At 35.4% G+C, this 12,430-nt stretch overlaps 1 non-coding gene across 1 annotated transcript; it reads right to left on the bottom strand.

Annotated features, from left to right (window-relative positions):
* Positions 1-2,894: 2,894 nt before the first annotated feature.
* LOC143645439 (U1 spliceosomal RNA) lies at positions 2,895-3,058 on the bottom strand. The gene has a single exon (XR_013157146.1). It is a non-coding gene; the product is annotated as a U1 spliceosomal RNA (small nuclear RNA).
* Positions 3,059-12,430: the final 9,372 nt, after the last annotated feature.

Genomic DNA, 12,430 nt, shown 5'->3' with positions numbered 1-12,430 from the left:
CATTAGAAGGACAGTTTATACAATGTCACTTATTTCATAGCTTAGGTTATTGAAATCCAAGAAGGTTATTGAATTAACAAAGGTCACCGATTTTGCTAATGGCAAGTCTGGAAACCTCGTCTGGAACTCTGTCCATTCTACTACACTTATTTTTGCTTAGAGGTGCACATTGGATATACATTTAGTATGAGCCATTGTTTTCTCTGGGTTGGTGTTTAAATTCATCACGACACTCATTTATTGAGCATCTACTTTGTATCAAACACTATACTAGGCACAAAGAAAGTAAGATAGTGTCCACACTCAGAGTGTTCTAAGGAAAAGGCAGATCAAAATCTACTTGATGCTTACTGTTTCCAGACTGATGGAATGTCTCTTATAGTCATTTCCATTCCCAGATTTACTCTATTACTTGATATTCATGATCCTCCCTGCTCTGATACTCCCTAGCCTGTCATAAACTAGCATTTCATTTTATTTTTTCACCTTCTTCTTCACATCCACTCCACCTTTATACCACACCACATTGCTTATAGTGTATTTTCTAACACAAATGCTTCTCTCCCTCTCATTTCATGACAAGCTGAAACGTCTGTTCCTCCATAAAGATTTCTATGCTTTTCCCATGCCTGTATATTTCACCTTCCACCGAAGTCATGCAATTTCCTGTCTACTCCAGATTCATGCCATCTATAACTTTTTATCTTATATTATACTTATGGCTGCATATAATATCTCTTTACTAATCTGAAAATCCTTGCATGTGAAAATATAAGTCTGATTTCTCCTAGAAGTCTGATTTATCCTTCTATCCCTATCATACCTACAAGAGTCAGTACACAAACTTAGAACCTTGAGACGTGGCCATGTTCATCATGTCAATGAATCCAGAGGTTGTGCAATGCCTTCAATTCCATACTCACGGACTGAGTACCTGTTATAAGCCTGCTATGATAGGTAAATATGATTTTATCTTTACCCATGAAACAGATTCAAATGTGGACATATGATTGTGATTTCTCTTTTTTGCCTTTTTTGTGAGCTAAACCTTCAAGGAACTCTGAGGAAAGCTTTAGAAATTGTGGTTGCAGTACTGTCCTCACCAAGCAGATCATGGAGGGATTTTTAGGTTGGATCTTAGAGACCATTCTGGACACTGGAAAATACTGCTTTCCTTGTCAAGCTAGGTCTGCAGGGGAATGGAAAGACTAAAACCTTGTTTCATCTTGACGCAACAAATTCATTAAGTTTAGTTTAACTTTTGGGGTAATTACTTTGTTTGAAAAGGAGTGTTTTGCCATGTATACTTGTGTATCTAGCTAATGTTGAATTCACAAGCTTACAGGGGAATTCCTTTTATTTGCCAACTTCTTTTTACTTCATGCTGAAATATTTTCTCAAGTCTACATTTGCATGTTTACAGTTTTTGTGTTGCTACTATTTAAGCCACTTTTTATAGTGTTCCCCCCAATTGCTTTACTGTTTCTCTCTCACATCTAATGGCATTTAAACATGACCTGATTAATCAATACCCATCCTGCTTGATATTTATAACATTGGTTTTCAGTTATGTAGAAGAAAAATGGGAACTGCTCTCTAGAAAATGATTCAGAACTCCTCTTCACAGCACAATAGGGCAGGTTTCTGGGTGGGTTTTGACTTGTTTTCTTCACTTTTTTAAAATCTGAGTTTGTATGAACTCAAAACCAGCCATGTCCCATAAGCCTTTGTAATGAATTCAGAGTCCAGGTTATAACTATATGGATAGTAAAAGTTAATATTGATAAACTTTTTGTATTTCACAAACTTCTTGTGAAATTTGTTTCACAAGGCAACACACAAGAACATATGATTGTGACTACGTTATAGGTGAGGAAGTCAAGTTCAGAAAAGTTGAATGAACTGCCCAAGTTCCTATAGAAAGTTGATTGTAGAGCCAAGAGCTGAACCCACATTTTTCTTAATCTCAAAAGTCATGTTTCTTTTTCTTTATATGAGTCTGCATTATTCTATAATAAAGTCTACATGTTGCAATTCCCCATTGAATATCTGAGTACTAAAATCTACCAATAAAAAGAGCCCAAAAGCTGTCTCTGGTGTGTATGTTCATGATTAATAGGTGATAGAGGAAACATCACTAATCAATGATGAAGGGATCAATTAATTCAATAATAGTGCTGGGAAAATAGGTTAAGTTTATGAGAAATAAAAAAAAGTAAGTGAATTAAGAGCTCATATAAAATCAAGTATTAAAATAAAATCTAGATGAATCAAGGACTCCCATTAAAAAAGAAATAAATGGAAGAACATATAAATGAATAGTTGTCCAACTCTTAGTAAGGCAAAAATTACATGCTTAAAACTAATAGGAGATATCTCTAAGGAACACAATCAATGTACTTGACTAGATAAAATTTTAAACTTCTTTATGTCAAAACCACAAACAACAAATAATAGAGAAAAACATTTGCAACATGTATGGCCAGAAAAAGACTTAGTATCTTTAATATATGAAAGCTCATATCAATCAATGAGAAATTCATTAAAATAGCTAATATGAAGAGAAAATAAAGGTGATTAATATAAATATGGGAAAACTATTTAAATGGTAATCAAAGCAAGAAATGATTTCGAAAAATTAGGTATACAAAGCTTCTCGAGATCTGTTAAGATAAATAAACACTCTCATTCACATACAGAGAAATAATATGTTTAGCACTTTAGGAATACTATTAAGCAGCATATATAAAGAATAGCAAAAATATTCACATCTTTTGCCCTAATAATGTTGCTTGTAGGAATTTATCATAAAGGCAATTGAAAATAAGAACAATGATGTACACATAAAGTATCAATTATAATCTTGTTTTTTTTTTTTTTCCTTTTTTTTGGGGGGGGGGAGAGCGCGAACGCAGTCCCCCACTACCACAAATTATGCAGTCGAGTTTCCCACATTTGGGGAAATCGCAGGGGTTAGCACATCCGGAGTGCAATGGATAAGCCTCGCCCTGGGAAAACCACCTTCGTGATCATGGTATCTCCCCTGCCAGGTAAGTATATAATCTTGTTTAAAAAGACATATTAGTATAGGGACCCTGTCTACCATATTCATTATTTTACTTCCAGAGACAACAACAAGACTTTTCACTTAGTAGAAATTTTAAAAAGTTGGTTGGATGTGTGAACTAATGATTGGCTACAGCTTAATATATAATAGTTGAGGAATAATTAAGTAAACTTAATCCATATAATTAAATACACTCATTAAATCAATGTCTAAAAGAATTTAAAAGGGAAAATGCTTATTGGTATAACTTTTAGAAAAAAAAATGGGATACAAAATTATACATGCAGTATGATAATAAATGCAAATACATATGCAAATATATATATTTACAGAAGAAAATACCAGATGAAATTGTGATAAAATGTTAACAGTGGTTTTCTTTTAGAGTTGGAATTATAGATAATTGTAATTTTCTTCATAGTACTGTTCTGTGTTTTTCAAAGTTTTCACAGAAAGCATTCACCACACAAAAGAAAGAAAAAGAAATGCACAGAATAATCTGAAAAATATTCCTGTTAGCACCTTGAGTATCTCTAAATGATGAGTTATATTTAGTTTTTGCAAAATTTTTACAATAAGTCGGTATTATTTTTAACCAGAAAAAAAATGTGATATTAAAAAGAAACAGTGATCATCAGTCAATAGCATGACATAGGTCAGCAGTGAAACTTAGAAAGAGTAGATTTTGTGACTCAAGACCAGAGCTCTGCACACAGCATAGAGAGCCTGGTGACAGCATGATTGATGAATGCATGAATGGCAAAATTCCTCACACACTTCAATATTCATTGCCTTTGCAAGGTAGCTTTTTAGTGCCTTCCCCCCTTGCTCATGTGATTTCCCTTGGCCATGAGATGTTAGCAGATATGACATAAGCAGAGTTTGAAATGAGCCTGCCCTTTAGGAGCAGTTATTCTTCCTTCTGATCCAGTATGAGAACATGAGAGTGTCTTATGTCTGTAGGACAAGAAATATGTGGTTCAGTGACCCTTGCCACCTCAGCTCACCAACAGCCAATGACTGGACCTCAGGGTGAGTTCAGCCAAGACCAGAACCACTCAACTAATCTGGACTAAAATTGCTGATCCACAGACATGTGAGTTCAATAAATTCTGGTAATTTACTGAATCATAGGGTAGTTTCTGACACAGTGAAGTAGTGTGCTATATAATTGACAGTAAATATTTTTTTCATGGGTACAATGACTATTTCTTAACTAGAACACAATAAACCCCCTGTTTTGGGACTAGGATATTTCTTTGGGTCTCACTGAGGTCTGCATGAAGCAGTTCTCTTGACAATCAACTTCCCTGTGCACAAATGCCATTCTCTCCAGTCAATGCAGAGCCCGTGAAGTACTTTCATTACACAGGGGGAAAGGTGCCCTGAATAAAAGTCGTGACCATGCTGGTTCCTGGAAGGATTTCCACACGTGTCCCCAGAGGATATTAATACATTGACATTCAGGTTAATTTGTAAATCACTTATGAGTTTAATTAGCATCAAAATCTTTCCATGGTTCCAATCAAATTGAATCAATGACAAACTGCACTTTCTCAGACAGGAATGCTGGGACTAATCTCTGGGATCTGGGCAATGCACCCACAAACTGGCAATGAATGGGACTTCCTAGCCAAGAAGCAACTTACTTTTTCCTGACTGTTGCTGGAATCTTTCCAAAATTCTCAACCTTCAGCGCCCAATGCTAAACCAAGTGCATGAATCAGCCACTGCCAAAGTGTAAAGAATTTTAATTTTTTAAATTAAAGGTGGAAATTCACTTCTTAAGAACTCACTAAATGTCATTACGTGTCTATCCAAACACTGTTTCAAGTAAAGAGAATCTTTTCAGTTTGATGGACACTTAAGGCCATGAAAGGTTGATGTCATCGCCTACTTGCACTGGAAAAGCAATGACAGAAATAACCATTTACTGAGCACCTAAAATATATCGATATTGTGCTATGTTCTTTACAGGCATGACATCATCATAACCATACCAGGTAAATATCATTTCCTCCATTTAATGGAAAATGTAACAAAAAGTACATTTGCTGAAGTTCAGAGATGTTGGAAAATCTACTCCAGACTGCAGGCCGGTAAACAGCAGAATCTGCGTTCACTCCCAGGTATGCAGGATGCCAGAGCGCATTCCTATGTATCCAGATCATTTCATGTTCCATGCCACTCTCTTACAGAGAGCAGCCATGCTGACTTCCATTTATCTTGGAAGTTACATTTACCTTTGTAAATCAGTAGATTAGCATTCTGATTTTAAAATGAAATTCAGTTTCTAATTAGTAGCTCTCCCCGCCAGGGTCTCTTTCATTTGAGACAGAGTACGGACTTTTATATTTGTCTTGAATTTCATATCCAGTAATCCTAAAGCACTCCAAAGATATAAATTCTTATTTAGCAATCTGTAGTCACTTTAATGTGAGGACTTGAAGGAGAATGAATTTTCTTTATTTGCTGCTTAACATACGGTACCTTCTGATTCTGTTAGTTTAATATGATAATTACAAATGCACATGATTTAATTATAAAGTTTATCATGCTGTCCTTGGCATCATGATTGTACAAACAAAGACTATGATCCCATATAGCTGCATAAGCCATATTTGCATCAGAGCAATCCCCAGCCCTCCCCACTTTGCTCCCTCTTCTCTTCCCTTCCCTTCCCCAGCTCCCTGGCTAGGTCACTCTTTTGGCCAAAGGGATCTCAAGGCATGGTAATTCCCTGCATAGCAGTTCCCCCTTTCTTCCCTTGAAAGCCCTGTACACAGCAAGCTGTCTCTTGGAAAGATTTTAATAAGCTAATCACATAAAGATATTATTAATTTACAGCAGCTTAAAATCTTACTCTCTCTAGATTACATGCATTTTAATAGGGATAGTGATAAACTTAAAAAAGAAAAACAAAATTCTGACAGTAGAATTTTAGCATTAAGTAAAGGCTTATGAGGCGATGTACTTGTGGAAGTGCATCTCTTGCCAGCTATCCTCAGCTCACATGGCATGGGTCCTATTGCTCTCACCAGTACTACATTTTCTTGCACTACTCGAGGCTATTCATATAGAGGCTGTGGAATAGTTCTAATTGGACAAAGCCATGAGTTCTAATTGGAAAAGGAAACTTGACACTCAAAAGTTTAGATTACACATTCTGGTGTTTGTCTCTTTATGTTATTTTCTGGAAGCACATTTGGCCTGTGTCATGAAAGGTCTATGCTACCTAATTTAAGACATTTAGAGGAAAATATTAGTGAATTATAATTCATTAGGATGACAATATTACCAACTTGATGCAATGAATTTATTAATAGGAAACAATGTTTCCACATGTGCTTACTGCTCTATTTCCAAACTTGAATTAGGCACATAGCAGGAAGTTATTTGTTAACTATATGAGTGAATAAATATTTTTGCAAAGTAGACACACCCCACATGCTACACACAGAGACACAATCAAACACAGTCACTACACAGATACAGGGAAAACACATTTAGCCTGAAAATAAAAGTACTTCCTGAAATTTGGGAAAAAAAAATCTCATGTTTACTATGCTATACCTTTGCCTTCTTGGATGATACCAGTAAGGGGACAAAATAGGGTCAATTCCTTTTCCTTCTTCAGGAAGCTTTGAATCTGATTAATTGGAAAGCCAATAGGTCGCTTTCCTTTGGGAACTTCCATTTAATCATCTACAAGCTTTACAGACTGTTATTTAACAGCCTTAAAATTGAGGAAATTGCGGTGGCCCAAATACCTACCTGAGAAATTAGGTCTGGAGTAAATTTTGTCCTATTAAGTTTCTCTTTGCTAAAGGTAAGGTCTCCTCCAGGAGCCTCTTTTCTAAGAACCTTGGGTCAACCTGACTGGGAAGTCACCTGGTCCCATGATTATGGGTTTGAAGGTATTTCTGAAATTACTACCATAGGAAGTCATATAGAAAAAGGAAGAGATTTAAATAGAACCCAATGCTCTATCTTTTACACCTACCCAGTGGTTTTTTTGTTCCACTCCATTATTACCAATTTGCTACAGCACCAATCAAACCCTCTGGATTAGATGATTACATTCCTCAGAAGATTCTCTAGTACAGACATGGGACTAAATACAATAGAATTTCCTGAATTTGATCTTCTTTATATAAATCTCCCTAGAAAATATTTGACTAAGAAGCACAGTGCTGGATGCTGTGGAAGAAAGCATTACTTCATTCATACTTTATTCAACGAATCTTTATTAAGCCCATATTATAATATAAACACAGCAATAAGTTCTATAATTAGCACAATAACAAAACAGTATTAAGGGAAAAAACCAGCCACATTAAACATATTTTAGTTGACAGAAAATAAAGAAAAATACATTAAAACAATAAAAATTACTTAAATTTTTTCCAGTTGGTCAGCAATATATGAAGAAGTGGCTTAGGTAGTTTTTTTGTGGCAACTTTGAAACATGTCCAATCCTCTTGCATCAGACCAGAGGAGACACAAGTGATATTCACAGATGTGTTTGGTGTGCATGGTAGAGATGTGGGGATGGCAATTTGGGAGGCTGATGTAGGACTGGTGTGGATTAAGCATGACCTCTTCATTTCTTTCAAGAGGCTGATTTGAAAGGTGCCAGCAATTGTGAATCTCTGCTAAGATTGCTTCAAAGAGGAAGTGTGGCTTTTTGGCAGGCTATAAATTCTGCCTGTCTTGTGTGTAGACACAATGAAAACCAATTGAAAGTCAGCTTATTTAGAAGAAGTCTTCCAAGAAGCTGTGCTCCAAAGCTATTCATCTTATTGGGATCTTTTTTGGGTTCATTTTTATTTCTATTTTTAATTGTTTGTTGTATCTGGATAGAGTCTGCAGACTCACCATAATGGAATAAGAATTCATCCTTGTTTTCTCTCCCCATAAACAAAGCAGACCTGTAGAAATGGTAAGCTTTCAGATGACAGTTATTGCATCTGCCTCTAGTTTCATCTTCAGTCTTTAGGAGGGGGCTTCAGAAACCCACCTTTAGTTGATCAAGAGGGCAGCACGGAGAATGAAAATGGTCCTTCTTCAAGTGGCATCCAACAGCTTAGGTTCAAAGAAAGCTGTGGTTTGCTTTAAACGATAGTGGATTTCCTAGGACCTCAAACGGCTGATGGAAGTTGCATTCCATGTTACACATTTAACATAAAGTTAAGCGAAATGTGAATAAATGTGTTCTAAATTACTTTGTTTGATTTCATGACCCAAGAGAAGTATCTCTCAATCAGACCTAGGTTTGATAGCAGAGAGGCAAAACATCCAGGCAAGGGTGAAAAAAAATTATTTTCATCTAAAGAAAGGAGGTCATTAAATAAATTCAACCCTAGTTTACTCTGCTCAGGTCTGTCAGTTCTGGACAACAATTCCATTGCAAGTCTTTCCATGATAATTTCATTACATAGGAAGACCTTCTAATGATTCCAACTAATACGGCTTAAGTGTAACCACGGGAATACAGAAGTTGTTAGTTATTGTGTGTTGTCATTGCCTTTATATGCTTCCAGAACATCTTTTTATTGTATCACACTAAAAATTAAAGGAGAAAAATCATATGGTTCCCTCAAAAAAACAGAAAAATAATTTGATGAAATTCAATACCTGTTCAGAATAAAATCACCTAAAATTAAGAAATTATATAGCGAATCTAGCAATACTTGCCAAAAATATCATATTAACTTGGTCAAAAAATTGGAAGCATTCTTGCCAAAACCAAGAAAAGACCAGGGATAGCTAATTCTATCACTTCTCATTATGCTGGAAATTATACATAATTCAATAAGATAAGAAAACAAGCTCTTTAAAGAAATAAAGAAACTGAATTATCATTATTAACAGAAAATATTACTTCCATAAAACATGCAAGTCAATGAATATTCCAGTTTGGTAGCTGCTGGAATGCAATATATCAGAAACAAATAGCTTTTAAAAAAAGGGGAATTTAACAAGTTGTAAGTTTACAGTTCTAATGCCATGAAAATATCCCAATTAAAGTAAGCCCATAAAATTATCCCAATTGAGGCACCAACAAGAGGTTGCCTTCACTCAAGAAAGGCTGATGAAGTTCAGGTGTCTTTCCCACTTGGAAGGGCACACTGCCAACTCGGTGATGTCTGCTAGCTTTCTTTGCAGACTTCGTGTTTCATTATGCTCCCCTGGGGATGCTTTCCCTCTTCCTCTCCAAAGGTCTCTGCCAGTGTGGGGTTTCACGGTTCTCGTGGCTCTACTGTGGCTCTGCTCTGTCAGAATTTCAAGCCTTTTTCCAAAATTCTTCTTTTAAAGGATTCCAGTAAATTAATCAAGACCCACCTGGAATGAGTGGAGTCAATCCCCCCTAATCCAAGGTTAATACCCACAACTGGGTGAATCACATCTCCTTGGAGATAATCTAATTGAGTTCCCAGCCTATAGTACTGAATAGTATTCCTACAAGATTGGATCAAGATTAAAACTTGGCTTTTCTAGTCTGCATAATCCTTTCAAACCAGCACAATGTATGAGCTATTTCAATTAATAAGATAACTCAGTGAGATTGTTGGGATATAAAATCAATCTGAAAAACTGATAAAATCTCTATACATTAACAACAACCAGTTAAAAATTACAATTGTGATAATAATGGTAGCCATTTAGAGCAACAAGTAATAAAAAATCTATAAACTATCTAGGGAATTATCAAACAAAAGCTGTGCAAGACCTGTATATGAAAAAATATATAAAACTTTATTAATGGTAATTAAAGAATGTAAAGAAAATATATGAACCATATTTGTGGATGTAAGGATTAGCATAATGAAAAATCAAAATGCAATAATATCCAAACATAATCCCAACATGATTGTTTCTAAAATTTACATGGAATAATAAGCATTGGGAATCCCCAAGATAGTTTTGAAGGAAAAAAGGAAATGGAATTCACTCTCAAAAACTTAAGATAAATTTGAAATAGCGAAAGTTAAGAAATTTGGGTTCAAAAATAGTCATACAGGCCTATAGAACAGAATATAAAGCTGAGAGTCATTCCAAATATACATGGGGATTTGTATAAGAAAGAAGTGATTATTCAGATTAAAGCGGAAAGCAAGAATTATTTAATATATTGTGCTGGGTCAATGAGCTAACCATTCTTAAGAAAAGTAAAACTACATCCTTACCTCACAGAAAGTACAGAAATGATTCCATATGGATAAATGCTTAAATGCCAAGAGCAAAATTTAAAAGTCTTCATAAGAAAATGAAGGAGTAAATATTTTTATTATCAGAGTAAGACAGCATTTCTTCAAGAGACATAGATAACATACAGAGAAAGTACAAATAACGGATAAAAGGAAAGCTAGATACATTTTACAACATTAAAATGAGCAATATAACTTATGAATGACAATGATATAATGTATTGAAAAACAAGTTACAATTAGAAAAAGACATTCATTTTGCATATTACTGACACAGGTAAATATTTTGAATATGTGAGGAATGTCTAGTTATTCAGCAAGAAAAGTACAGCTATCAAATAGAAAAATTATCAAATGTTTGAATGAGTAGTTTCTAAGACAGGAGATACTCTTTAACATAGGCAGACCTTGCTTTGCACAATTCTGATATACACACATTACTCATCATAGTTTAGTTAAATAACACAAGTTCCCCAACAATATGCTTCTCTCAGAATTTCAAGCCTTTTTCCAAAACTCTTCTTTTGAAGGATTCCAGTAAATTAATCAAGACTCACCTGGAATGGGTGGAGTCAATCCCCCCTAATCCAAGGTTAGTACCCACAATCGGGTGAATCATATCTCCTTGGAGATGATCTAATTGAGTTTCCAACCTATAGTACTGAATAGTATTCCTACAAGATTGGATCAGTTTTAAAACATGGCTTTTCTAGTCTAGGCACAAACTTTGCTGCTAATTATTCATTTCACAAACTGTTAAGTAAATAACAGATGTTTATCATGGTAAGGGCCTCGTTATGCAACTTTTTCTTAAGTCTGTGGGTGATCGGTCATTGCACATCTGTCATTCAGTTCACATGCAGACAGCAACGTGGATAGCTGTTATACTTCCCTGTTTCCTAGTGATAACACTATGCAACGTTTCACAAAAGTGAAGATCTGAAAGAGGATGCAATGATGAAAGTACAGCGTGAAATGAAAAGTGATAACGTTAGAAGTGGAATTTAAGTATAATACAAATGAGATTACAGAAGGACTAGCTGACCAAGGAAATTCTGACACTGACACCACTTGAGAGTCTATAGTTGTGAGGCCAGAGGAATGTGGTAAAGGCAAACTAAATAACATGAATTGGGAACAAAATCATAATGAAAAGGTTGATGATGATCCAGAGGAAGTGATCCTGGCAAAAACAAAGCAAAACAAAACACCCCAACTTCACAATAAAGGAGTTGTCATTCATGACAATGAAAGTGCAAAGGATAATGTTGGTAGAAAGGGGTACGGCAATTTGTCAACGCAGAGGAAAACGCCTTGGTCCATATCACAAATTATACAAGCAGAGGCAAGTTCTGCTTGTATTAATCTTGATAATTTTTTATAAAGGACTAAAATGTTAATTCTCAATGTTTCTTATGTTTTCAATTACAGTGTACTAAATAAATATTAGCATTGCTATTTTTCATTTCCCTATACATTTGTAACCAATAGCAAGACAGTTTTTAACATTTTGAAAAACGTTTTTAAAGTTGACAGAAAAATTAGAATTTTCCCATTGATTATTAAGATCATGTTGTAAGAAAAAAAGATCATGTTGTATGGTTTCAGCCTGTACAGTCACTTTTACAGGACCACAGATTCTGCATTCAGTCTGCAGAATGAGGACTGCCTGCACTGCTAATCAGGCCATCTAATCAGATCACGATGAGATACCATTTCAGAGCCATTTGACCAGGAATATTTTAAAATCTGAAATGGACCTTTGTGTGGTCAGCCTTGACTCCATGATATTGACTCCATGGTGGCTTTTTGTGGACCCAGCTCTCTTGGGCAGGGGGAGGAAGAAGCTGCCCAGATCACTCTCATTTTAGGCCTACTCACCAACGCGTCAAGAGAATGGGTTCATAACTTTTCTCAGCCCAGGAATTCATCAGCGGTGCAAAGACTGCTGACTGTAAAACAGGTGAAACAACGCTGAGAGAATGCAAAACCATGACTTCGTGATGTTTTTATCTATACTGACCTGACCTCAACAGCAGGACAAGCAATAGTTTGAACATTTTACAAAACCCAATACCCCTAATTCCCTTTTTTTTCTTTTAAAGAAAAAGCATCTTTTGTCTCCACCCAAGTTTTTACTTGGTACTTCAGA

The sequence above is a fragment of the Tamandua tetradactyla genome, chromosome 8 (genome assembly GCF_023851605.1).
Source record: "Tamandua tetradactyla isolate mTamTet1 chromosome 8, mTamTet1.pri, whole genome shotgun sequence".
In the NCBI taxonomy this organism is placed as follows: domain Eukaryota; kingdom Metazoa; phylum Chordata; class Mammalia; order Pilosa; family Myrmecophagidae; genus Tamandua; species Tamandua tetradactyla.
This window is presented reverse-complemented; position numbering and strand designations above follow the sequence as displayed.